This window comes from Nicotiana tabacum, chromosome 9 (genome assembly GCF_000715075.1).
Source record: "Nicotiana tabacum cultivar K326 chromosome 9, ASM71507v2, whole genome shotgun sequence".
Lineage (NCBI taxonomy): Eukaryota > Viridiplantae > Streptophyta > Magnoliopsida > Solanales > Solanaceae > Nicotiana > Nicotiana tabacum.
In genome coordinates this window covers 75,551,907-75,575,814 of record NC_134088.1, presented here as the reverse complement: position 1 = coordinate 75,575,814, position 23,908 = coordinate 75,551,907, and the positions used below count along the sequence as shown (strand labels likewise).

The window sequence follows — 23,908 nt, the reverse complement described above, 5'->3', positions numbered from 1 at the left end:
CAAATAACCCCCAGTAACTTCTGTTACTACAATCTTTCTCAATGTAAATGTATTCATTCAAGAATGCAACCTCCTAATGCCTTCTTTGAGAGCAATATTAGTAGTACAATATCCACTATCAATCACAAGATTCGTCCCGCTTATATACTTGGATTCATCACCAGCAAGATATAACGCTGCTTCTGCAAGACCTTCAGCCTCCAAGATTGTCCCTTTCAAGTTTGCGACTTCGGACACAAATTCTTCAGTTTTTTCCTTCTCCTTAATTCCCAAACAATTCCTCAACATTGGAGTTGCCACACAAAATGGAGAAACACAATTAACTCTAATTCCATGTTGTCCCAATTCCACACCCAAATTCTTGGCAAACCCCACTACGGCATGCTTTGATGCCAAATATGTGTGAGCGACGCTGCTATGGGTGACTGAGGCAACACTGGAAGTGAAGATAATGCTTCCTTTATTGGCTGGAATTCACACGGGCAGCATGTTTCGCACACATGAAAGCTCCAAAGACGTTCACCTCAATTACGTTTTTGAAATTATCATAGTCGATATTTAGGATTGTGGAATTAAGTTCCTCAGGAATTCCAGCATTGCTGAACATAATGTCAAGCTTCTTGTATTTGGAAATTGCCATGTCCACTGCATTTTCAACATCTTTTTCCACTTTCACATCACAGTGTATGTAGGAAACAACTCCCTTGTTTACCTTAAAAAATGAGTAACAATTAAACTTATATTGTGGTTTTAAGGATATGTGATTTAACCTAGTACCAATTGATAAACAACGAATTAAATAGATAAATTGGACAATAAAATAAATCAAACCGGTCTGCAAACAATGCCTCGACCTCGATTCGAGATAGTCTCGAGGTTAGTTAATAAGAACAGTAGAGGATGGAACAAACGGCGATGACAGTAAGTAAAACAAAGAAAGCATCGTATGTGTATATTCTTATCAGTGAATAATGATTCTTTTTTCTTATAAGTGAATAGGATCCCTCTTTATATAATAGAGGAATCCTAAATAAGGTACAACTCTAATAACGGAAGTAGATATCATGATTGACACTAATAACCGCTTTGATTTGATCTGTTCCGAGATTTTCGCCGTGATCTTCGACCGGTTACTGATATCTCGCCATTCCATTATTATGCCTTACTCGAAGTCAGTCATGCTTGATCTCGATTGTTGTTGGCCTCGATCTCAATGAACACTTCGATCTCCAGGCTTGATGGTCTATCTTCGAGCTCGAGCTCGAGCCCGATCTATTATGAGGTTACCCTCGAGGCAACTCCCCCTGCCAACAAAATCGGGTATGCCCAATTTCGACCGTATATAAATAGTCCCCTCGTCTTTTGGAGTGTAACGAGAAGAAACGAATTTGAGACTTCGATTTAATATCTCGATCAATTATGACGTCAATATCATGACGTAGGCGACATAAGCTATTGAAGCGTCACGTCTGCACAGTTCCGAAGGTCATTAATTAACGCAGTTGATGGTCGGCCACCAGTGCTTTCGAACCATCAAAGTGGCTATTATAAATAAACCACCTTCATAATCTTCTCAAACTTTACTTTCAAACTTCTTCTATTCTTCAAAAGCTCTTCTATTCTCTTCAAGTTCATCAACTTTGCCGGTTTTCATTTGCCAACCTCTTATTAAAACACAAATTCCGCCTTCTTCTTCCTTAAACCTCATATAGCAATGGCAAAACATCAAAGACCGTTCCTCAAGAAGAAAAGGGCTCCTCATCACGGCTGGCTGGTGACAAAACACCAGTGGAGCCACGTATCGAAGAGTGCATCCTCGGGCCATGTGAACTTACTTCCGACTTTAAAGTCGAAAAACCCTCTTCGGTTCCTGGCCGATGCGAGCCCATGTCTAGATACATCTGTTCGATATCTGAAGGCGATCTCGAGCAGGTGAAAAAAAACTGCCACTGGGAGAATAGAGAGGTGGTGATTCCTACCTCCGAGAAGGACATCACCACTCATGTGAAAGGGTTCTTATGTGTGTATACTTACCCTTTCACACTGGGTTCCGTCGATCCTGCCATAATCGACTTCTGCCGCCAAAACCGGGTAAGCCTAGGCCAGATCTACCCTTCTTTTTGGCGCATTGTCATTTTGCTCAGATTCTTCTAGAGCAAGGTCGAAGGGATGTCTTTCACCCTCGATCATCTCATTAGGCTATACATCCCCCGTCTTTATCGGGGCGAACTGATAAGGCTTCAGCGTCGGGCTAAGAAGGTGTTGTTCTCGAGCATAGACGAGGACAAGGACTAAGGATGGATGGGTTGGTTTGTCCAAGTCAGGACCTTCGACTTAATCCCCGTCGAGAAGATGTCATTTCCCGAAGAATGGAACATAAAGCGTAAGTAGAACATCACCGATAACGTTTGATTACTTGTTATGTTTCCTTTACCTCTTCTCATCTATATTCTTTTTTATGGTGGACCTTCCCCCTAGTTTCCTGGTGCAGTCCTGAACCTTGCAAGTTGGGTTCGACAACTGGTTTTAACCTCTTCATTTGCTGAGCACTCGTGGCGCGATTTGGCCAAGGGTCGATGGGAGGCCAAAAATCATGGTACGTTCCCCTGTCCGTGTTTGATGCTTTCCTGTGAAATACTTCTTTTTAACTTGATTTCTTCTCATACAGGTCTTGGAGATAATATCATCATGAGGTAGCCTCCCCCCGGGGAAGAGGTGGTCCAGAAGCTGACCAAAGACAAGAAAAGGAGAAGGGCCTCCAGATACCCCAAAGCCCAGGAAAAGCAGGGCTCGAAAGTCGAAGACTGATCCCGCCGTTCTATCTGCCGATGTATTCCAAATACTACGAGATGAAGATGAGGAGGGAGAAGATGCTGACTGACTGCTGGTGGCTCGAAAGAGGGGAGGAATCGAAGCTTCGAGAACTGTTGAGTCGGTGAAGATCGAGGAGGTTCAACCGCAGACCGAGGTGATCTCGGAGGAAGGTCCGAGCAGAGTCCCCGAGTCATCGGGTGTTGATGATGCCTCCTACCGTGATGAACAACCGGTAGGTGTGCCCGAAGGGTCTAGTTCTGAGGCCCTTCAAAGAGAAGGGAATTCCCCAAGTGACTCGCTCGGGGCAATTAACATTGATGATTCGCCACCCGGCCCCACATTCTTTGAGGGGCAGTTTCGGGATGCCCGGTCCATGGGGACCCCCGATGTGGGGACGGCCCCCGAAGGGGATGATATATTTTGTGGCTGCTTCACGGGGGTCATTAATGTTCCCGACCTGGACGCATCACTCATTTTCGATGAGGCTTGGTAGCTTCTGAACCAAGTGAGTTTTAGCCCATGTTACCATGTTTGCGTTTGTTCTTATTTCTCTAAGTTTGATTTCCTTCCTTTCTGTACAAGCTACGACGCTCCATCAAGAAGCATCCTCCAAATATCGAGCTGAGCTGGCCCGATGTGAGGATGATCTCAAAAAGCTTACGGAGGAGAGAAACGCCCTCAAACTCCTCTATGTGCAAAACTAAGAGGAGATCATGAGTATTCGAGCCGAGATGACAAGAGCTTATCAAGATCAGACCGAGCTCATTAAACGGGTAATGTAAAATTTTGGGAGCTTGTTATGTATTAACTTGATATTGGCGACAAACACTTTGATCCGGCAGGTTCAGCAGAAGGCCGAATTGGTTGAGCAGCTTCGTGAGGAGGCCAAGATGAAAGAGGCAGAGAATTTAGGGTGGAAGCAGAAAATGGACCATCTCACCTAGGAGAAAGATGCAGTTCAGGCCCAACTGTCTTCGCTTGAGCGTCAACTCCAAAGTGTGAAGGAGGAGAACTTGGCCCTAACCTAGAAGGTTGAAGATCTCGAGACTCGGTTGGCGGCTGAGCTTGCAAAGGCCACATCCGAGGCAGAAGCACTTGTGGCCTCCTACCGAGCCGACGTTGAAGCTGCTAACACTCGGGAAAAGGAAATTTCTGATGCTGCTGAGGTTAGATTGTCCCGTGTTGCCGAGCATGCTAGGCGCCAGTCTCGGAGAGAGATTCTTGAGGAGGTGCATGCTCGTGGCTTTGACCTCATGGCTGATATCGAGAGTGCGAAGGTTTTGGAGGACGAGGCCAGAGCTTTGCTTTCTGATGATGAAGACTCTGCGAGTGCATCCGAGAGCAGAGGAGATGAAGATGAAGCTCCCGAAGATGCGGATCCCGAGGCGAACTAGGCACTTAGAATTTTTTCTCCTTTTGTTTTTTCTTGTATAAGACCATGAGTGGTCTTTGTAAATACTTTGCATATATGAAAGATTCCTTTTCTTTCCGTTTCGTCTCCGATTTCTGATTTATGATAAATTCTATTTTGCCTTTGCCTTGTGAAAATGTTGTTGCAATCGGGTTGCTGTAGCCTCTATAATCGGGTAAGCAATAGCTCGAACTCAGAGTATAACAAACCCTTAGGTTTTTTAGTTAAGCGAGGGCGAGTCCCCGAGCTCAACAATATGTTCAGGATTTTGACTTCGGATGGCTTGATCGAAGGCATAATTGTACTGTTTTTATAGCCGAGTTCGAGTAAGTTTCGAACTCACAGTTACAGACCACTTAAGGTTTTATATTAAATAATGATGAATCCTCAAGCTATATTCAAGTAAGTTTTATTTGAGCTCGGAATAGTGGAACCCTTAGGTCCGAATTGAGTGAGAACCAAATCTCAAACTCTAAGTGTATTGGCCCTAAGGCTCTTTAGATTGGGCCGATATGGCCTCTAAAAGATGGCTATTTTTTCCTTTTTTCGGCTAAGAAGAATAAGTAAAATATTTCTTTATGCCTTAACACGTATTCTTTACCCATTAGGTTTTTTGAGGATTCGATGCCGATTGAAACCCCTTTGCTTTTTGTGCCTTAGCACGTTTGTGTTAAGATAATTTGATACCACTTAAGCTTTTTCGAGGGCTGATTTTATCGAAGACCTTTTGATTACTTTCCGAGGGTAGCCTTTTTTAACCCGTTTTTCAAAGAATTCGAAGGCCTATTTTTATTGCGGGATTCGGACGTCTCCGAGCCGCCTTAATTTGGCCGTAGCCTTTGGGTATGCCTCTTGGGCTTATTTCCCAATAACACTTTGAACTTGTTCAAAGTGTTAGTCCTCGAGAATGATGTCTTTGGCCTATAGATCGAGGGGTGCTTCTTTAAGGTATTATGAATTTGAGTTTAGATTACTCGAATATGTCGATCGTCGACGGCAGTCCCTGAGTGTATGAGGTATATTTGCACTTGGCCCTTGAGCCATTTCTCACAAAATCATAAGTATGGAGCTTGTATAGTAGAACATTTTGCTTTGAGACACAAGATGCTTGATATAGAAAGAATGTTTCTTTGTATAATTTATACATGTGTAAATATTTTGCCATCGGGGCTCGAATCTATATGGACACGGTTCATTCAACCGTTTGGCCCATTATAAAGTTTCCCTATCGAGACCCTTTGACACGAAGTATTTTCCTCGAATATGTAATATCCGAGGGTGATGCCCCCCATTATTCGAGGTTGATTGTAAAGAAGCCTTTGATACTGTTGAATTGTCCTCAAGTAGCACATAATTGTTGCCCCGTTAAAAACCTTATCGGAAAAACCCACTTGGGATAAAAACCAATCTAAGGAAAAAAGAGTGAAACACATGCTTTAAAACCTGAGGTCTCGATGTCTTCGATCGAACACCTGCGGTGAGTTAGTATCGAATATATAAATGAGAAAAAGGGATAAAGTCATACCTTAGCAATAATACCGTTTGAGAAGCGATATGTTCTAATTATTTGGCAGTTGTTTGCCGTCTATCGTGCCGAGCTTATTAGATCCCTTTCCGACGATGTTGAGGACTTGGTAGGGTCCCTCCCAATTTGGGTCGAGTTTCCCTTCATTAGGATCTCGAGCGTTGATGGTGACTTTCCTCAAGACTAAGTCCCCGTCTTTGAAGTGGCGAAAGTTGGTTCTCCTATTGTAGTATCTTTCGATTCGTTGCTTTGGTGTAGCCATTCGAACGAGTGCGGCTTCTCGTTTTTCATCCAATAATTCGAGGCTAGTATTTATAGCCTCGTGATTTGATTCTTCTGTTGTATGTCGAAACCTGACACTGGGTTCCGCGACTTCGACTAGAATCAAGGCTTCGGAGCCATATACTAAGGAGAACGGGGTTGCCCCCGTACTGGACTTTGATGTTGTTCGATATGCCCAAAGGACTTCGGGTAGAATTTCTTTCCATTTCCCCTTTTCTTTAGGTTTTTAATGATAGTCATGTTCGTCGATTGGGAATGTCCGTTCCTACTAGGGTAATACGGCGTTGATAATATCCTTTTTATTTTGTGGTCTTCGAGGAATTTCATCACTTTGGTGCTGATAAATTATTTTCCATTGTCACACACTATTTCGGCAGGTATCCCAAATCTACATACGATGTGGTCCCAGATGAATTCTATAACCTCTTTCTCTCTCACTTTCTCGAACGCCTGTGCTTTAACCCATTTAGAGAAATAGTCAGTCATAAATAAAATGAACTTAGCTTTACCTGGGGCCGATGGTAGATGGCCGACGATATCCACCCCCTATTTCATAAATAGCCATGGGGATAGGACTGAATGAAGTTGTTCTCCGAGCTGATGGATCATCGGTGCAAACCTTTGACATTTATCACATTTTCGAACAAACGCCTTAGTGTATTGTTTCATGATATCCCAGTAGTATCCTGCTCTAATGATTTTGTGAATCGGTGATTTGACGCCGGAGTGGTTCCCATAAATGCCTTCATGTACCTCTCGTAAAACATAATCGGTGTCTCCTGGTCCTAAGCATACTGCCAATGGTCCATCAAATGTCCTTCTGTATAATGTTCCATCTTCAGCCAATGTGAATCGAGCAGCTTTGGTTCGTAGGGCCCTCGACTTTTTAGGGTCCGATGGGAGCTTTCCGTTCTTCAAGTATTCAATATATTTATTCCTCCAATCCCAGGTTAAGCTTGTAGAGTTTATCTCGGCATGACCTTCCTCGATCACGGATATCGAGAGTTGAATGACAGTCCCCGAGCTGATCATATCTTCCTCGACCGATGACCCCAAATTTGCAAGTGCATCGGCCTCACTGTTTTGTTCTCGAGGTACATGCTGTAAAGTCCATTCCTTGAAACAGTGCAAAGTTACCTGCAGCTTGTCCAAATACCTTTGCATTCTATCCTCTCAAACTTCGAAGGTTTTGTTTACTTGGTTCACCACCAGTAAAGAGTCACACTTAGCTTCAACGTCTTCTGCTCCCAAGCTTTTAGCTAGCTCGAGACCTGCAATCATAGCCTCGTACTCAGCCTCGTTGTTAGTCAACCTAGAAGTTTTGACAGATTGCCTAATAGTTCTACCCGTGGGCGGCTTCAAAATGATGCCTAGACCGGACCCCTTCACATTCGAAGCACAGTCTGTGAAAAGGGTCCAAACCCCCGATGATGTACCCGATTTTAACAAGAGTTCCTTTTCAACTTCGGGTACGAGGGTTAGCATGAAATCGGCCATGAAGTCCGCTAAATTTTGAGACTTGATGGCCATCTAGGATATTCGATATCGTACCCACTGATTTCGACGGCCCATTTGGCCAATCGGCCCGATAGTACGGGCTTGTGCAAAATATTACGAAGTGGGTAAGTGGTTAATACGCATATGGGGTGACATTGAAAGTATAGTCTTAACTTTCGAGAGGCGCTTATTAGTGCAAGTGCCAATTTCTCTAAGTGTAGATATCTAGTTTCTACTTCTCCTAAGGTTCGACTTACATAATAAATGGAAAATTGCGTACCTTGCTCTTCTCGAACTAGGACACCACTTGCCGCGATTTTCGATACTGCCAAGTACAAGTAAAGTTTCTTATCTGCCTTTGGAATGTGAAGCAGTGGTGGGCTCAATAGGTATGGCTTCAATTCCTCCAATGCTTATTGGCATTCCGGGGTCCAGGCAAACTTCTTTTTGAGTAGAGAGAAAAATTTGTGGCTTCGATCCGACGACCTCGAAATGAATCAGCCTAAGGCAACTATCCGTCTAGTTAGCCTCTGCACGACTTTTACACTGTCCACGACGGTGATGTCTTTGATAGCCTTGATTTTATCGGGGTTGATCTTGATTCCCCGATTCGATACCATAAAGCCAAGGAAATTGCCTGAACCGACCCCGAAAGCACATTTCTCGAGGTTGAGCTTCATGTTGTATTTCCTTAAAATCTCGAACGTTTCCTGCAAATGAACCAAATGGTCCTCTGCGCGTAGGGAATTAACTAGCATATCATCAACATAAACTTTCATTGATTTACTTAATTGTTCTTCTAAAATTTTATTTACTAGGCGTTGGTAAATAGCTCCTGCATTTTTTAGCTGGAAGGGCATTACATTATAACAATATGTTCCATACTTGGTGATAAATGAAGTCTTTTCTTGGTCTTCCGGGTTCATTTTGGATTTGATTGTGCCCGGAATATGCATTGAGAAAAGTAAGGATCTCGTGGCCGGCTGTGGCATCGATCATGCGATCGATAATAGGCAGTGGAAAAGAATCTTTCGGGCATGCCTTGTTTAAATCCTTATAATCGACACGTATTCTAAGTTTGTTCCCTTTTTTAGGGACTACAACTACATTGGCTAACCATTCGGGATATTTCACCTCCCGAATGGACCCTATTTTGAGAAGTTTAGTTACCTCGTCCTTTATGAATGCGTGCTTTACCTCGAACTGGGGTCTTCTCTTTTGCTTCACCGATTTGAACCTAGGGTCCAGGCTTAGCCGATGCGTCGTTATCTCTGGTGGGATCCCTGTCATGTCTAAATGGGACCAAGCAAAATAATCTATATTATCAATAAGAAATTGAATAAGCTTTTTCCTGAGTTCGGGGGTTAATCATGTTACCAGGTATACCTTTCGCTCGGGCAGGTACTCGATCAATATAACATGTTCCAGCTCTTCGACCGTTGATTTGGTGGCGTCAGAATCTTCGGGAACAATAAAAGTTTGAGGGGTCAGAAAATCCTCCTCTTCTTCTTCTTCTATCTCCTGCTTCCCCGATTCGGTCGAGGATGGTGGCTGTGATTGCTATTTGAATTTGTGTTTACCTTTGATGCTCGACCTTTCCGAGGTTGATAGTGTCGATATTGGTGTTACCTCATCGATCACAAACATTTCCTTTGCAGCATGCTGCTCCCTATATACTGTTTTACACCGTCTGACGTCAGGAATTTCATTATTTGGTGGAGAGTCGAAAGGACTGCCCTCATATTGTTAATCCAAGGCCTTCCGAGTAGGGCATTATACCTCATTTCGCCCTCGATTATGTGGAACTTGGTATCTTGAATGGGTCCAGCCACGTTCATCGGTAGAATAATCTCCCCTTTAGTTGTTTCAGTGGCCATATTGAAGCCGTTTAAGACCAGAGCTGCGAGCACGATTTGATTTTGTAGGACGAGCTGCTCCACGACCCTCGATCGGATAATATTCGCTGAGCTACCTGGGTCCACTAAAACACGCTTAGCTTGAACTTTATTTAATAAGATAGAAATTACCAGAGCGTCGTTATGGGGATGAGAAATGCCTTCTGCTTCTTCGTCATTGAATGATAAAGTCCTTTCGGGCACATAATCCCGGGTTCATTTTTCTCTAGTGATTGATACCTTAGTGCGTTTAAATATGGGTCCCTGTGGAATGTCGACTCCACCGACGATCATATGAATGACATGTTGAGGTTCCTCCTGTTCATTTTTCCTATTGGCATCCCTTTCTCTGAAATGATTCTTGGCTCGATCGCTGAGGAACCCTCGAAGGTGGCCCTCATTGAATAGACGGGCTACCTCCTCCCTTAATTGCCTGCGATCCTCGGTCTTGTGACCATGCGTGCCATGATACTTGCGCATTAAATTTGGGTTTCTTTGGGAAGGATTGGTTTGTATGGGTCTGAGCCACTTAGTATCTTTGATCCTTCCGATTTCCGATACAATGCCCGATGCATCGATACTAAAGTTATATTTCGATAACCGAGGTGCCTCTGTGGGATCGGCATACTTGTCAAAACCACTTTTGCTCATAAGTCCCCAAGAATTCTGTCCTCGATCACTTCTTCGATCGTTCTGGGTGGAATTGCGTCCTGAACCATTGTTCCTTCGATCTGCGATATATGGTTGATATCGGTCTCTGTTCGACCTTGGCTCCATGTTGACATCCCTCTGGTTTTTAGCTGCTGACCTATTTGGATGTACTGAACCAGAAGGGGCTCCTAATTGGTCATCCTCGACCCTAATCTTTGATTGATATCGATTGTGCACATCTGCTCAAGTTACATCTTGATACTCAATAAAATTTTATTTCAACTAACGTGATGATATCGAACTTTGCTCGTTCAACCCTTGGGTGAAAGCTTGAACGGCCCAATCATCTGTGACCGGTGGCAACTCCATGCGTTTCATTTGAAATCGGGACACGAACTCCCTCAGCATTTCATTATCCCTTTGTCTTACCTTGAAAAGGTCCAATTTCCTCGTTGCGACCTTTATGGCCAGGCGTGTGCCTTTACGAAAGAATATGCTAACATGGAAAATGAGTCGATGGAATTTGGTGGCAGATTGTGATACCAAATCATTTCTCCCTTCAAAAGGGTCTCTCCGAATTATTTCAACAGCATAGATTAGATTTCATCTTCTAAATCGTTATCCTTGATGGCGCATGTATACGAAGTAACATGCTTGTTGGGATCGATGGTCCTATTATATTTGGGTATGTCTGGCATACGAAACTTCTATGGAATAGGCTTCGGAGCCGCACTTGGAGGAAACAGGTTTTGTACTAACTTCTTCGAATACATCCATTTCACGATTGGTGGTTCCCCCGGTATCTGATCAACTCGAGAGTTGTATGTCTCCACTTTCTTATAGTTGGCTTTGATTCTCTTCTCCCCTGATTAAATTCTTTTGGTGAGCTCCTCGAGCATTTTCATTACCGCAGGATTAGTCCCTGATTCATTACCATTCGACCTTTCCGGTACTGGCTCGGCACGGTGGGTAATTTTTTGTTCGACCCTATTGAGAGCTCTATGTTGATTGTGTAACTGAGCAATAGCGGCTTGCTGAGCCTGAAGCATCTCGAATATCACTTAGAGACTGACTCCTTCGTCTCATCTATCATGTGTTCCTTGTCTACTAGATCGGCCTTCTCTGCGTACACTCCCATCGAAATTTGCGCCTAGGCCCACATTTAGAGCAACGTGCGAACTAACATCGACTGGGTTGGCAACCGGTGCTCCCCCAAGATTAGCCTGTGGCACCTCGACTCCTAGAGCAATCACATTTTCATTTTTACCGTGGAATCCGAGGCCATTGTCATCGTGTGTGGATGCGTTTTGTGAGTTTGACATATTTTAACCTGAAAGCAAGGATACTTGACAAGAACAAGCGTAAACTAGTGTGTTTTACCAGAACCAGTACTGAACAATCACTATTATCCTTAGCCCCACGGTTGGCGCCAAACTGTTTACCATAAAATTAAGTAACAATTAAACTTATATTATGGTTTTAAGGATATGTGATTTAACCCAGTATCAATTGATAAACAATGAATTAAATAGATAAACTGGACAATAAAATAAATCAATCCGGTCTGCAAACAATGCCTCGACCTCGATTCGAGATAGTCTCGAAGTTAATTAATAAGAACAGTAGAGGATGGAACAAACAGCGATGAACAGTGAAGAACAGTAAGTAAAACAAAGAAAGCAGCGTATGTGTATATTCTTATCAGTGAATAATGATTCTTTTTATTATAAGTGAATGAGGTCCTTCTTTATATAATAGAGGAATCCTAAATAAGGTACAACTTTAATAACGGAAGTACATCCCATGATTGGCACTAATAACCGTTTTGATTTGATCTGTTCCGGGATTTCCGCTGTGATCTTCCACCGGTTAATGATATCTCGCCATTCTATTATTATGCCCTACTCGAAGTCAGTCATGCTTGATCTCGATTGTTGCTGGCCTCGATCTCAATAAACACTTCGATCTCCAGGCTTGATGTTCTATCTTCAACCTCGAGCCCGATCTATTATGAGGTTACCCTCGAGGCAACTCCCCTGCCAGCGAAATCGGGTATGCCCGATTTCGACTGTATACATCCCTTATCCCCAATTTCGTCAATGATGGATTGGCCAAGATCGTCTTGGATGTCTGCAATCACTACGTTTGTACCATGTTTTATGAAAAGTCTTGTTGCGGCTTCACCAATTCCAGTAGCGCCGCCAGTTATGAATGTGACTTTCCCTTCGAGCCTAATACAGTTGAACACATGTGATTTCATACAAATGTGCTAAATATGAACATTAGAATAATAATAAGTCTCAACACGTCGAAAAAACCCAGGTGATTTCTTCTTATGATCTCTGTGAATTTTTGTGTGTAGAGTATTACTCCCTCATTCTCAGCTCTGATTTCAACAAGGAGGTTTAAGAAAGTAAAAAAGACTCTTAATATGTGAGTTTTAAACCGCTATATATAATATTTATATGGCTATAAAAATATGCACTAATGATAAAAAGAAAAATTTAAAGATTGTTTCCCAATATAAAAATATGATATTCATTTTGAAATGAACTAATAAAAAGATAGTGAAACGTAAAAATGAGACAGAGAGAATAGTAATACAAAAAGGGTGGACTCTCTAATATGAATATCCCAAAGAATGCGTACAGCGGAACAACTAAATGATACCATATATTGGAGAGCAACCCAAGTGCCATGTGCATCGATCTACTCCACAAACCATAATTTTCAGGTCCGGTGAGCTTAATATCATGCAATACAACTCCCGGTGTATATGTAGAAGCTAAAAACAGAGGATGATTATGATCAATTTGAAGACTCGTCGTTTCCCCCATGGCTGATTGAATTCAAGCTCTAACAATGTTCAATGTTAAGATTTTACAGAATTCTGTCACAATTTCCAATTACCTACTCTGATACCATGATAGAATCTAGATATAAGAACAAGCTAGGTTCATAGAAGGAACCTGCTTGAAAAGCTCTTACAAAAGAGAATTGGCGAATCAATATGAAAGGTGTAATGCAGGTGTTCTCTCATGGATAGGACACACAGTTTCTACAGAATTATAGCCGAGCATCATTTATGCATCGAATGCAAAGACAGTGTGCAGTGAATTTAAGGAGAGGTTTGATAAATCCAATCTCACTCGATTTTAACTCCTATGGATACAAATTGGATCATTAAAAGAAGATACTAATTCTGTAACATCATACTATACAAAAATGAAAGACCTTTGGGATAAAATTGATCTGTTAGTCCCATCACCTGGATGTGATTGTAAAGAGACTAGGCCTTTTATTGAACAGTTTAAGAATTTATGATTGTTGCAGTTCCTTGTTGGTCTTAATGAAAGTTACAGTCAAGTAAGAAGTCAGATACTGCTTAAGACTCCAGTATTGAATGAAAATCAAGCTTATGCATTAGTCATTCAAGAGGAAAGCCAACGTGAGCTAAGTGTGCTTGAAGTAAATAGAGAGCCCTTAACTATGATGGCAGGACAAAATCAAGGATATAAAGCTAAGAAAGTTGGGATAATTTGTGAGCATTGCGGGTATAAATGTGATGACCCGATAAGTTATTTTGAGTTTTAGCCTTTATTTCTGTATTCCGAGACCTCGAATAGCTTCGTTTAGCATTCCTCCATTTAGGTGTGCGGTCCGTGTCATTTTTTCGGAAAACATTTATGTGAAAATTGAAGAAAATGTGAATTTTAGCCTTGAAAATGATTTGAGTTAACTACAATCAATATTTTATGTAAATGGACCCGGATCAGTATTTTGACGGTCCAGTGGGTCCATATCGTAATTTGGGACTTGGGTGTATGCCTGCAATTGAATTTGGGAGTCCCTAACTTGATTTAACGTGATTTCTTAAAAACTAGTAATTTGAAAGTTTAAAGAAATCCTAAGTTTGACAGTAAGTTAACTTATTTCTACCGAGTTTAAATTTTGGTTCCGGAACTTGATATAGATTTATTTTTTTATTTATGACTTGTCTGCAAAATTTGGTGCAAAACGGAGTTAATTTGACGTGATTTGGACGTCCGGTTGTAAATTTGAGAGTTCTTAAATTTCTTTGGAAATTTCATATATTTTGATGTCTGATTCGCGATTCTATGTTTTATTTTGGTATTTTATTCATGCGAGCAAGTTCGTATGATATTGTTACACTTATGTGCATGTTTGGTTAGGAGACCGAGGGGCACGGGTGAATTCAATTAAGATTGGAATAGCTGGTGCACTTTTGGTGCTGGTGCTCTACTACAGATCTCGCATTTGCGAGGTCTGTCTTGCAATTGCAAGCTTTGATTTTGCGAACAAGTGTTTGCATTTGCGATCATGGTCTGGATTTGGTGGTTTTCGCATTTGCGAGGATTATGTTTGCATTTGCGAACTGTCAGTGATCACAATTGCAATCTCAGAGTCGCATTTGCGATCTCAGTAGTCCTTGAGTTGTCTTCTCATTTGCGAAGGTTAGGAGTTCGCATTTGTGACTTCTGTGGACCTGAGATAGGTTTCTCATTCGCAACCCTTGTCTCGCATTTGCGATGTTCTAAATTGCGAACAAGACACCGCAATTACGACATCCGCATTTGGGTAAAAGAGGGCGGAAATGGGACTTAGCTCATTTCTCACAATCTCTCCACCCTAAACACCCTAGAAGCAATTTTTCAAGAGACTTTTCTTTCCAAATTCATTTGTAAGTGACTTTAATCCATTTTATTTCAATTATCTATTACATTTCATGAGATTTCAACATCAAATGTTAGATTTTCATGGTAGAAATTAGGGATTTGGGTAGAATTGAGGATTTTTTTACAATTGAGATTTAGACCTCAAATTGGGGTCGAATTTCGAAAAAAATCACATAACCGGGCTCGAGAGTGAATGGATAATTGGGTTTTCTAAAGTTTATTCTGAATTGTTTGAACTATATTTGGTTAGATTCGATTGGTTTGGAGGCTAATTCTAGAGGCAAATCCCCGGTTGAGCTTTGATTTTATTACAGAGCGAGGTATGTGTCATGGTTAACCTTAACTTGAGGGATTAGAACTTGTTAGTCTATTTGATACGTGTTCTATTAGTGGGAACAATGTATATGTGAGGGGGCGGGTACTTACACGTTGTTATTAGGTTTAACCATGCGGGTGGAACTTGTTTCTTTGATTTTTATTGCTTTGCTAACTCTGATATCCATGCTTAGGTTAGGTTATTACTTCTTTGATTACTTGTTTCCTAATTATTTCTTATTTCATAGTTGTTGAATATTTTTGGAAGTTGAAGTTGGGTATTGTCACGCCCCAAAATCGAGAAGCGTGACCGGCGCTCAATCGAGTGAACCCGGCCGAGCAAGCCTGTTAGATTTCATTCTACCCAAACTCATCCACGAATGGAGATAATGCATATTTTCCTTAATTAGAAAAACAAAAGGTGTTCACGTCTACAATACCAATTTATTTTCAATAGTTTCATCATTTTTAAAGTCTCAAATCGACATGTAATACAACCACAACATAATATATATATTTTGACTTTTCCATCACCAATACACAACCCATACTATGTCTACAGAGCCTCTATAAATAAAGAAGAGTATAATGATAATGCCGGCAACAAGGCCCCGATTATACCTCAAACAGAATACATAAAGTACAAAAGATTCATGACCCTGGAATGAAGTGGGGCTCACCAAGTCAGCTGAGAAAAAGGTGCACTGCTATCACTGATCAATATCTCCTGCTGTGGAACCACCTGCATCTATTTAAAGATACAGCGCCCCCGACAAAAGGGACGTTATTGTCGTTGAATAGCACTAGTATGTATAACTAAACACCCTCTCAATAGAATGACAAATAATACAACAAGATTATCATAATATCAATGAAAGCCTTAATCAACATCAAACCTCAATTTAGGATCAAGATAGTGTTTAAATTAATTTCCATATCTCATACTGGGAGACTTTTAGTATCGATATACCATTGTTCACTGGGGACTGGGGAGGATTTCTTCTTCGCGAATGCGGAGAAGTGCTCACGAATGCGAAGCATTGGAGGGGTAACCCTCCGCGAAAGCGGCTCTTCACTCGCGAACGCGATGAGTAAGGGGTCTAGGAGGGGAGCAGCTGAGTGTTCTACGCAAACGCGATAAAATGATCGCGCAAAGGTCAAGGGGGAAGAGCCATCTCGAACGCGGAGGACAATTGGGCTGTAGTGCCTTGCGATCGCATTAGGTCCTTCACGAACGGGATGAAGACCTGACGCCAGTGATTTAAAATATCCCAAAGACGGGATTTTCTTCGTTTTTCACCATCTTCACATTAGAACTCGGCCTATAGGCGATTTTGAAGAAGAATTTCATCCCCACTTTATAGCTTAGTATATTTTAACTCGCTTTCTTCCATTTTCATCAATACCCATTGATTTCTAACTCTTAATCTATGCTCTTCCATGGTAGAAATTAGGGATTTGGGTAGAATTGAGGATATTTGTGAAATTGAGATTTAGACCTTAAATTGAAGTCGGATTTCGAAACTAATCACATAATCAGGCTCGGGGTGAATAGGTAATAGGGTTTTGTTCCGAATCTCAGGTTTTTACCAAGCAGGCTTGGGGTTCACTTTTGTTGACATTTTGGGAAAAGTGTAAAGATCCTTACTTTATCTAATGTAATTGATTTTCATAGCATTGTTTAATGATATTAAGTCGATTTTGGTTAGATTTAATTAGTTTGGAGGTGAATTTTAGAGGAAAGGCCCCGGTTGAGCTCTGATTTGATTGCGGAACGAGGTAAGTGTTGGGTCTAACATTGATTTGAGGGAATTAGGAACCCTTGAACTATATAATATGTGAATTACATGTGTAACGACGTATATGCGAGGTGATGCATGTATATACACCATCAAAATAATTATTTTCATGTATTTCTCATATTTCATGAATTATCTCATTCCATGCCTTAACTGTTACATGCTTTAATTGTTTTCTATGTCATTATTTGTTACTCGTCATTAAGTATTCTAGTATTGAATTGTTCATTCCTTGCATGACTCCATGATTAATTGCTACTTGCCTTAATTGTCTTACTTGCACGCCTTAACTGTCACGTACTTGGCTTGTCTTATTATTTTTGTATTATTTGTATCATTCCTTTGATTAGTATGTGGTTCCTTTATTGCTTTGCTTTCACATTCTTTAACCATAGAGATTCTTGTAATTTGAGCTATTAGATTGATTATATTTATTAAAATTATTTACGGATCGGGTTGCACACCGCAACAGTTGTGATATGGTGGAATAAAGAAGGATTTTGATATTTATTATAATGATACGGTGGGATCAGGTGCGAGCACCTAATTTTTTCCCTAATGCAAATCGCTCCTAAAAAAATCCCAAAATAGTTTAGAATTGTTCATGCATATTTAGAGTTGTTTTAAAACCATAGAAAATCATAAAAATGTTCAAATCTTAATTTCATAGAATTTTAGATTTTAAATTGCACTTTTAGAATTTAATTATATTGTTAAATACATTAGTTAAATATCTAAAAATAAAAAATATATATTCTTAGGTTATTTAATTAATTAGGTCATTTAGTCAATTATTAGGTAAAACAGATAATTAATTTGGCCATATCAATTGAATTAAACGAAAGTGGCCAACAATGCAAAATATAAATAAAGAAGAAAAGAGGGTTGTCCAGAATTGGGCCGATTTCCAAACGGCCCGGTTGCCTATACCCCAGAGGGTTCTAGTATTGAATTGTTCATTCCTTCCATGACTCCATGATTAATTGCTACTTGCCTTAATTGTCTTACTTGCACGCCTTAACTGTCACGTACTTGGCTTGTCTTGTTATTTTTGTATTATTTGTATCATTCCTTTGATTAGTATGTGGTTCCTTTATTGCTTTGCTTTCACATTCTTTAACCATAGAGATTCTTGTAATTTGAGCTATTAGATTGATTATATTTATTAAAATTATTTACGGATCGGGTTGCACACCGCAACAGTTGTGATATGGTGGAATAAAGAAGGATTTTGATATTTATTATAATGATACGGTGGGATCAGGTGCGAGCACCTAATTTTTTTCCTAATGCAAATTGCTCCTAAAAAAATCCCAAAATAGTTTAGAATTGTTCATGCATATTTAGAGTTGTTTTAAAACCATAGAAAATCATAAAAATGTTCAAATCTTAATTTCATAGAATTTTAGATTTTAAATTGCACTTTTAGAATTTAATTATATTGTTAAATACATTAGTTAAATATATAAAAATAAAAAATATATATTCTTAGGTTATTTAATTAATTAGGTCATTTAGTCAATTATTAGGTAAAACAGATAATTAATTTGGCCATATCAATTGAATTAAACGAAAGTGGCCAACAATGCAAAATATAAATAAAGAAGAAAAGAGGGTTGTCCAGAATTGGGCCGATTTCCAAACGGCCCGGTTGCCTATACCCCAGAGGGTCCCCAAATTTCGCCCTAGCCCAGCAATCTGGTCCGACGACCCGCTTGGCCCAATTCTCTCCTCATTAAAACCTAAACTTGTCTCTCATTCTCACACACACTAGAGATCAAATCCCTCACCCTCTAAAGAAAACCCTAGCCAGTCGCCCCTCTCTTTCCTATCTCTATATCACTCAAACCCATTCTCATCTCACTATCACTTTACACACACGAATCTATCATCTATTATTCTCACAAACACACACGAAATGGCAGAAAAAATAGGCCTGAAATTCGAAAATTAAAAGGAGGTCTGAAAACAAAAAGGAAATAAATGGATTTCAACGGATTTTACATGGGAAATGATTCAAAGGGCTGGAGTTTCTTTTATTTTTGGCTGATTTGAGAGAGTTCTCCATTTGTTCATGGGTTTGCAAATTTAGAGTGAATCTGCATTATCTCCCCACTTTCTGGGTGTTCGAGTTTGATTTCGGATTCAGAAATTGAAGCTGCGTTTTGTTGATTTTGTTGTTGTTGAGCTCCGATTTACTGATTTCCAGCACTTATTTGGCCTCCTCTTCTTTTAAATTTAGTTCCTTTAGCAGCTTGGTATGTCGTCCTTTAAACTACTTTCAGATCTGTTTTGATATGGAATTTGACATGTTTCCTAGCCTATGTGATTGTTGTTCCTTGAATTTGTGACTGACCATCTTTATAGTAATTCTTAAACTTCAATTCCATGAGAAATGGTGGATAGTACTTTCAGAACTGTGTTGATTTTATTTGTTGAATTATGTACGTCACAAATCAAATAATTTTATGGTTTAGTCTTATTTTAAATCCACAAAAGGTAGTAAGGTAGTTTTTGGGTGATATCACTGATAATTGGTCTGTTTCGGAAGTGAATGGAGTTCAGAATACTGAGGCTATAAGGTCAGTTGGGCTTTGAGCTAACCAAGCCAGTGCTAGCCCAATAAATACGGGCCTGCCAGGGGCCTATATGATTGATATTGGTTCGATTGTCGTGTCTCACCAGTAAATTGAATAACGTGATACACCTTGCAATCTTAACTAATTTATAATCTCTTACTTTCCATAAATGGGTATCCTATATGTTTTTGCCAATGAATATCGTGATTGTGATTTTGAATTGTTGTTTTCCTTGTTAATAAAATAAAATTCAAGCCACGAGGCCCATGATCTAGATGCACAACATGCCTCATCCATATTCATTAAGCCTCCACATGAAACCCCAAACATAAAACTTAAGGCACGCTTTAAATATACTTATCGTAATTATGTATACGTTTGCGTGACATGATTATGATTTTTCAAAATAAATCAAGGTACACTTTTGCGCGACTTTAGCCAAACAATCTTAATAACTAATAAGGAGAGACTAATCGTGTACACGTACGCGTGACATGATTTTAGCGCCCCAAGCAAAACGGATTTGCGCACATGTGATCCGTTTTAAAGATAAGTCCATAAATGCCATAATTAAAAGCAATGAAAAGGTAAATGTACATAGGTTCTAAAATGAGTAATTAAATAATTAATTAAGCCAGGTATGATAAAAGCGACCGTGCTAAAATCACGAAATCCGGAAATGCCTAATACCTTCTTCCGAGTTAATAGAATTTCTTACCCGATCTTCTGTGTTCGCAGACCATAAATAGAGTCATTTTTTTTGATTTGGGATTTTAAAATAAATCGGTGAATTGGGATACCATAAATTATTTCAAGTGGCGATTCTGAATTAAATAAATAATCACATTTCGAATAATGTCACTTTAATTGAAAAAACTCCCATATCCCTTCGGAAAAAAGGAGGTGTGACAGCTCTGGTGACTCCGCTGGGGATACTAACCCAAAACTTCTGGTTCAGAATCACCCTAAAAGTACATATTATTACATTCCCTACTTGTCTACTTTCGACGAAACTTATTTTTTCCAATATTTTGGCTTCTAAGCCTTCCAACCCTCTTGGTACTTGTTATTCATGATCTTAAATATTTGTAACATCCTAACTTACTTTATATACTTTCAAAGAGGATCCCATTTCCGAGCTTACATCAATTGACTTACGACGTACTTTTGCGTACGAAAACAAGGGGTGGAGCATCATTCCCTCCTTTGGAACATTCATCCTCAAATGTTAATATGCGTGGGCACTAAGACAAACCAAGTATTCGTGCAACAAGTGGCTGAACGACTAGGAAAAGTAATTGCTTCCGTTTAAATACAACTGAGAAGGTACAAAAGTAATTGTTTTGATCTATGGACCAGAGTTAGTTACATTGTGTCAGTTTTTAAGATTTCAGAGTATTATCCATGTAGCATATATGTTGACATTCTTATAGTTATAGGATACTCCAGTATAAGCTAAAAAAAAGAATTGAGTCCACATCACAGGCTAAGGCTTGAATTGTTAAAAAATTATAACATGGATGTTCCATAGAATCAACGAAAGGCTAAAGTAATAACTAATACCCTAAGCTATACCAAGTTTGTCATGCCCTAAACTTGGGGAGGCGAGACCGGCACCCAATACCTGACTTGACCGAGCATACCAATCTGAGACTAAGGTATTCTAAAAATACAATGTGATACTTTGGCCCTAGGGCCACCTTGAAGGACAATTTCTGAAATAAAATATAAAACTAAACGGAAACTAGCTCAACTGAACATTAGTATAAAGCTATGTCTGTAAGGTCGACATAACTACAATTGACAAACCAAAAAAATGTACATACCAAGCCTACAAGGCCAACATATTGCACTAACTGACAAGATATTTCTACAAGCCTCTACTGATGGATGTATTGTGGTTGGAACAAGGCTCAACCTACCCATATAATCTATATATATAAAATGAACTCCAAAGTCTAGACCTGGTAACTCTGAGGGAGTAGAGCTTACTAATCAAGTTGATGTTTGGCTCTGTCTACTATGAAGATATATCCAGTTGTCTATCAGAACACGCAGGCATGAAATTCAGTGTCCCCAATAAAAGGGACGTCAGTACGAAATAATGTACAGAGTATATAAGGCAACAAAATAACAGAAAGCTGAAATTGAACTGATAATATAATAACTGAAAATAACTGGGAGTCATAGAGGATCAGAAAATATGCTACCCTGCTAATACTAACTCAATTCACTGAATGTAGTAAGTAAAATAGTTGTTCGGGCCTATAAGGCTCGGTACATGTAACTTCTCTGTTATAGTAGGATCGCTCATAGGTTTTCAGCCATATTAGGCTTAACATACCTAATATGGAGGAAAGGTTTAGCCTTAACATACCTTTGCAATCTTCTCTCCAATCGTCAATCAAGCTCAATATGATCTTCTTACGTCTACAATGAGTAAACTGACTTTGTCATCATCATATAAACATTGTAACTCTCATATTTGGAAAACAATATTCTACAAAAAAATTGATAGAACCTCCCTTGTTTGTACTACATCCCATATGTTACTAAAAGTCACCAAGCATCCCAAACAACAACAATATAATTCACAATAAGATCTCAAATTACTTCAACAACTATTTTGAGCGGCAAGCTCGATTTACGATTAACAAAATATAATTTTAATCCAATTCTTTTTCCATGAATCTACTTGCAACATATATAACATCATACTTATGCTTACCATATCATTTTCAGCCCAAAACATCATAAGAAAATCATCAAAAATAGACCACACGCCTAGCACCTTAAGCTTTATCGCCAACCTCTTGTTATTCATGTTTTCTTCATCAATCAACTTAATTAGCTCATAGATAAGCCTAACAACAGTATCCATAACACAATCAAACTATTTCAAACAATTTTCAGCCACAACAAACCATATATATAGCCTCAACACATCCCACAAAAACGATAACGATTCCTTATGCCATGTCAATTACTATCTTGTGGATTTTCACTCAAACAACTTAACCAACATGTGATTAACCTTAAGCAAAACCAAGAAAATAATTTACTTAATTAGGAAGTAGATACAACTTAAAATCCCCAACTGGTGTAGCTCACACTAACCCTCAATCACACCACATCACTATAGGAGTTGTATTCTCTTCTTGAATTAAATTTTGGTGTTCAAGTTGGTGTGTAAACACTTGTATTTCGCCTTGAAACTCTAATATATAATATTGAGGGACTTATTCTTACCTTAATCAACAAGAAAAACATGAAATCAGAGGTTACTTCACTTTGAATAATCCTCCAATTTAGTCACAACATGAAGGCAATCTAGCAAGCACCACGGGATTTCTAGAGTTGGATTAATGTTCTTATCTTTGGTTTTCACTCTAGAATCATGGAGACTGATTTGAGAGTGTTTTGGGAGAGTATAGGGTCTGGTTGGTCCGAATTGTGGACCCAAATGAGCCTTGACTCAATTTTTAAAGTTTATGAGAATCATCCACCACCTAAGTGGGTCCCATAGGGGTTGCATGCGTAGTCTCGTAAAAATACGAATATCTCTCTATTCCGATGTTATATTGATAAATGGTATAATTTGTTGGAAATGAGACTCGTATAACTCAATTTTTTTGGTGGATCATCCCGTAATTTCAAGTACATTGGGACAAAAGCTCAGCTACAGTTGACCTATGTTTTAGCACATTTATGAATGTAACTTGTGATGATCTTTGCCAACTTTTGTTATACAACCCTCTTGACTTCAAAATATAACACACGACTATCATACGACTAAAATAACTCATACAATAACCTCCTTATCATGTTGATCACCCTAGTATCACCCCAAAAGTAAATGTTATAACAGTCCCAACTTGTCGACTTTCGACGAAACTTATTTTCTTCAAGTCATTTAGTTGCTAAGACTTCCAACCCTCTAACTGCGTGTAGTTCATGATCTTAAATATTTGTAACATGTCACGCCCATATATGTCAGTCCCCAAACCTGGGAGGGCATGGTTGGCGCCCGGTGTTGTGCTGGCCCGAGCGAGCCACTTTGTAACTCATTATCGTTCGACCAAAACTAGAACATACATAGGTTGAGTTGACTGAACTCATTCATTTTGTAACTATCATGGTCCAACATGGCCACAACTCATAATGTACAACTGTAAGTGGGCAAACGTTGTATCAGCGATCCATCGTACTTAAAACTTGAATATATATGGGCCATCAAGGCCTCTGACATACTGTACATAATAAACCTGTGTCTACAAAGTCTCTAAGAGTATTTGACATCAAATGGGACAAGGGCCCGGCCTACCCATAAGTCTGTAGCAAAACTCTAACACTGTGACTTATAGACTCGGCTGCACTCCAAATGAAGTGGAGTCTTACTGATCCTTCATTGAATGCTAACCTCGTCTACTGTGAGGGCTCGTC

At 39.7% G+C, this 23,908-nt stretch overlaps 1 pseudogene; it reads right to left on the bottom strand.

The window, feature by feature from the left end:
* Positions 1 to 57: 57 nt before the first annotated feature.
* Positions 58 to 23,908, bottom strand: part of LOC107770074 (short chain aldehyde dehydrogenase 1-like) — a 34,899-nt pseudogene continuing 11,048 nt past the window's right edge.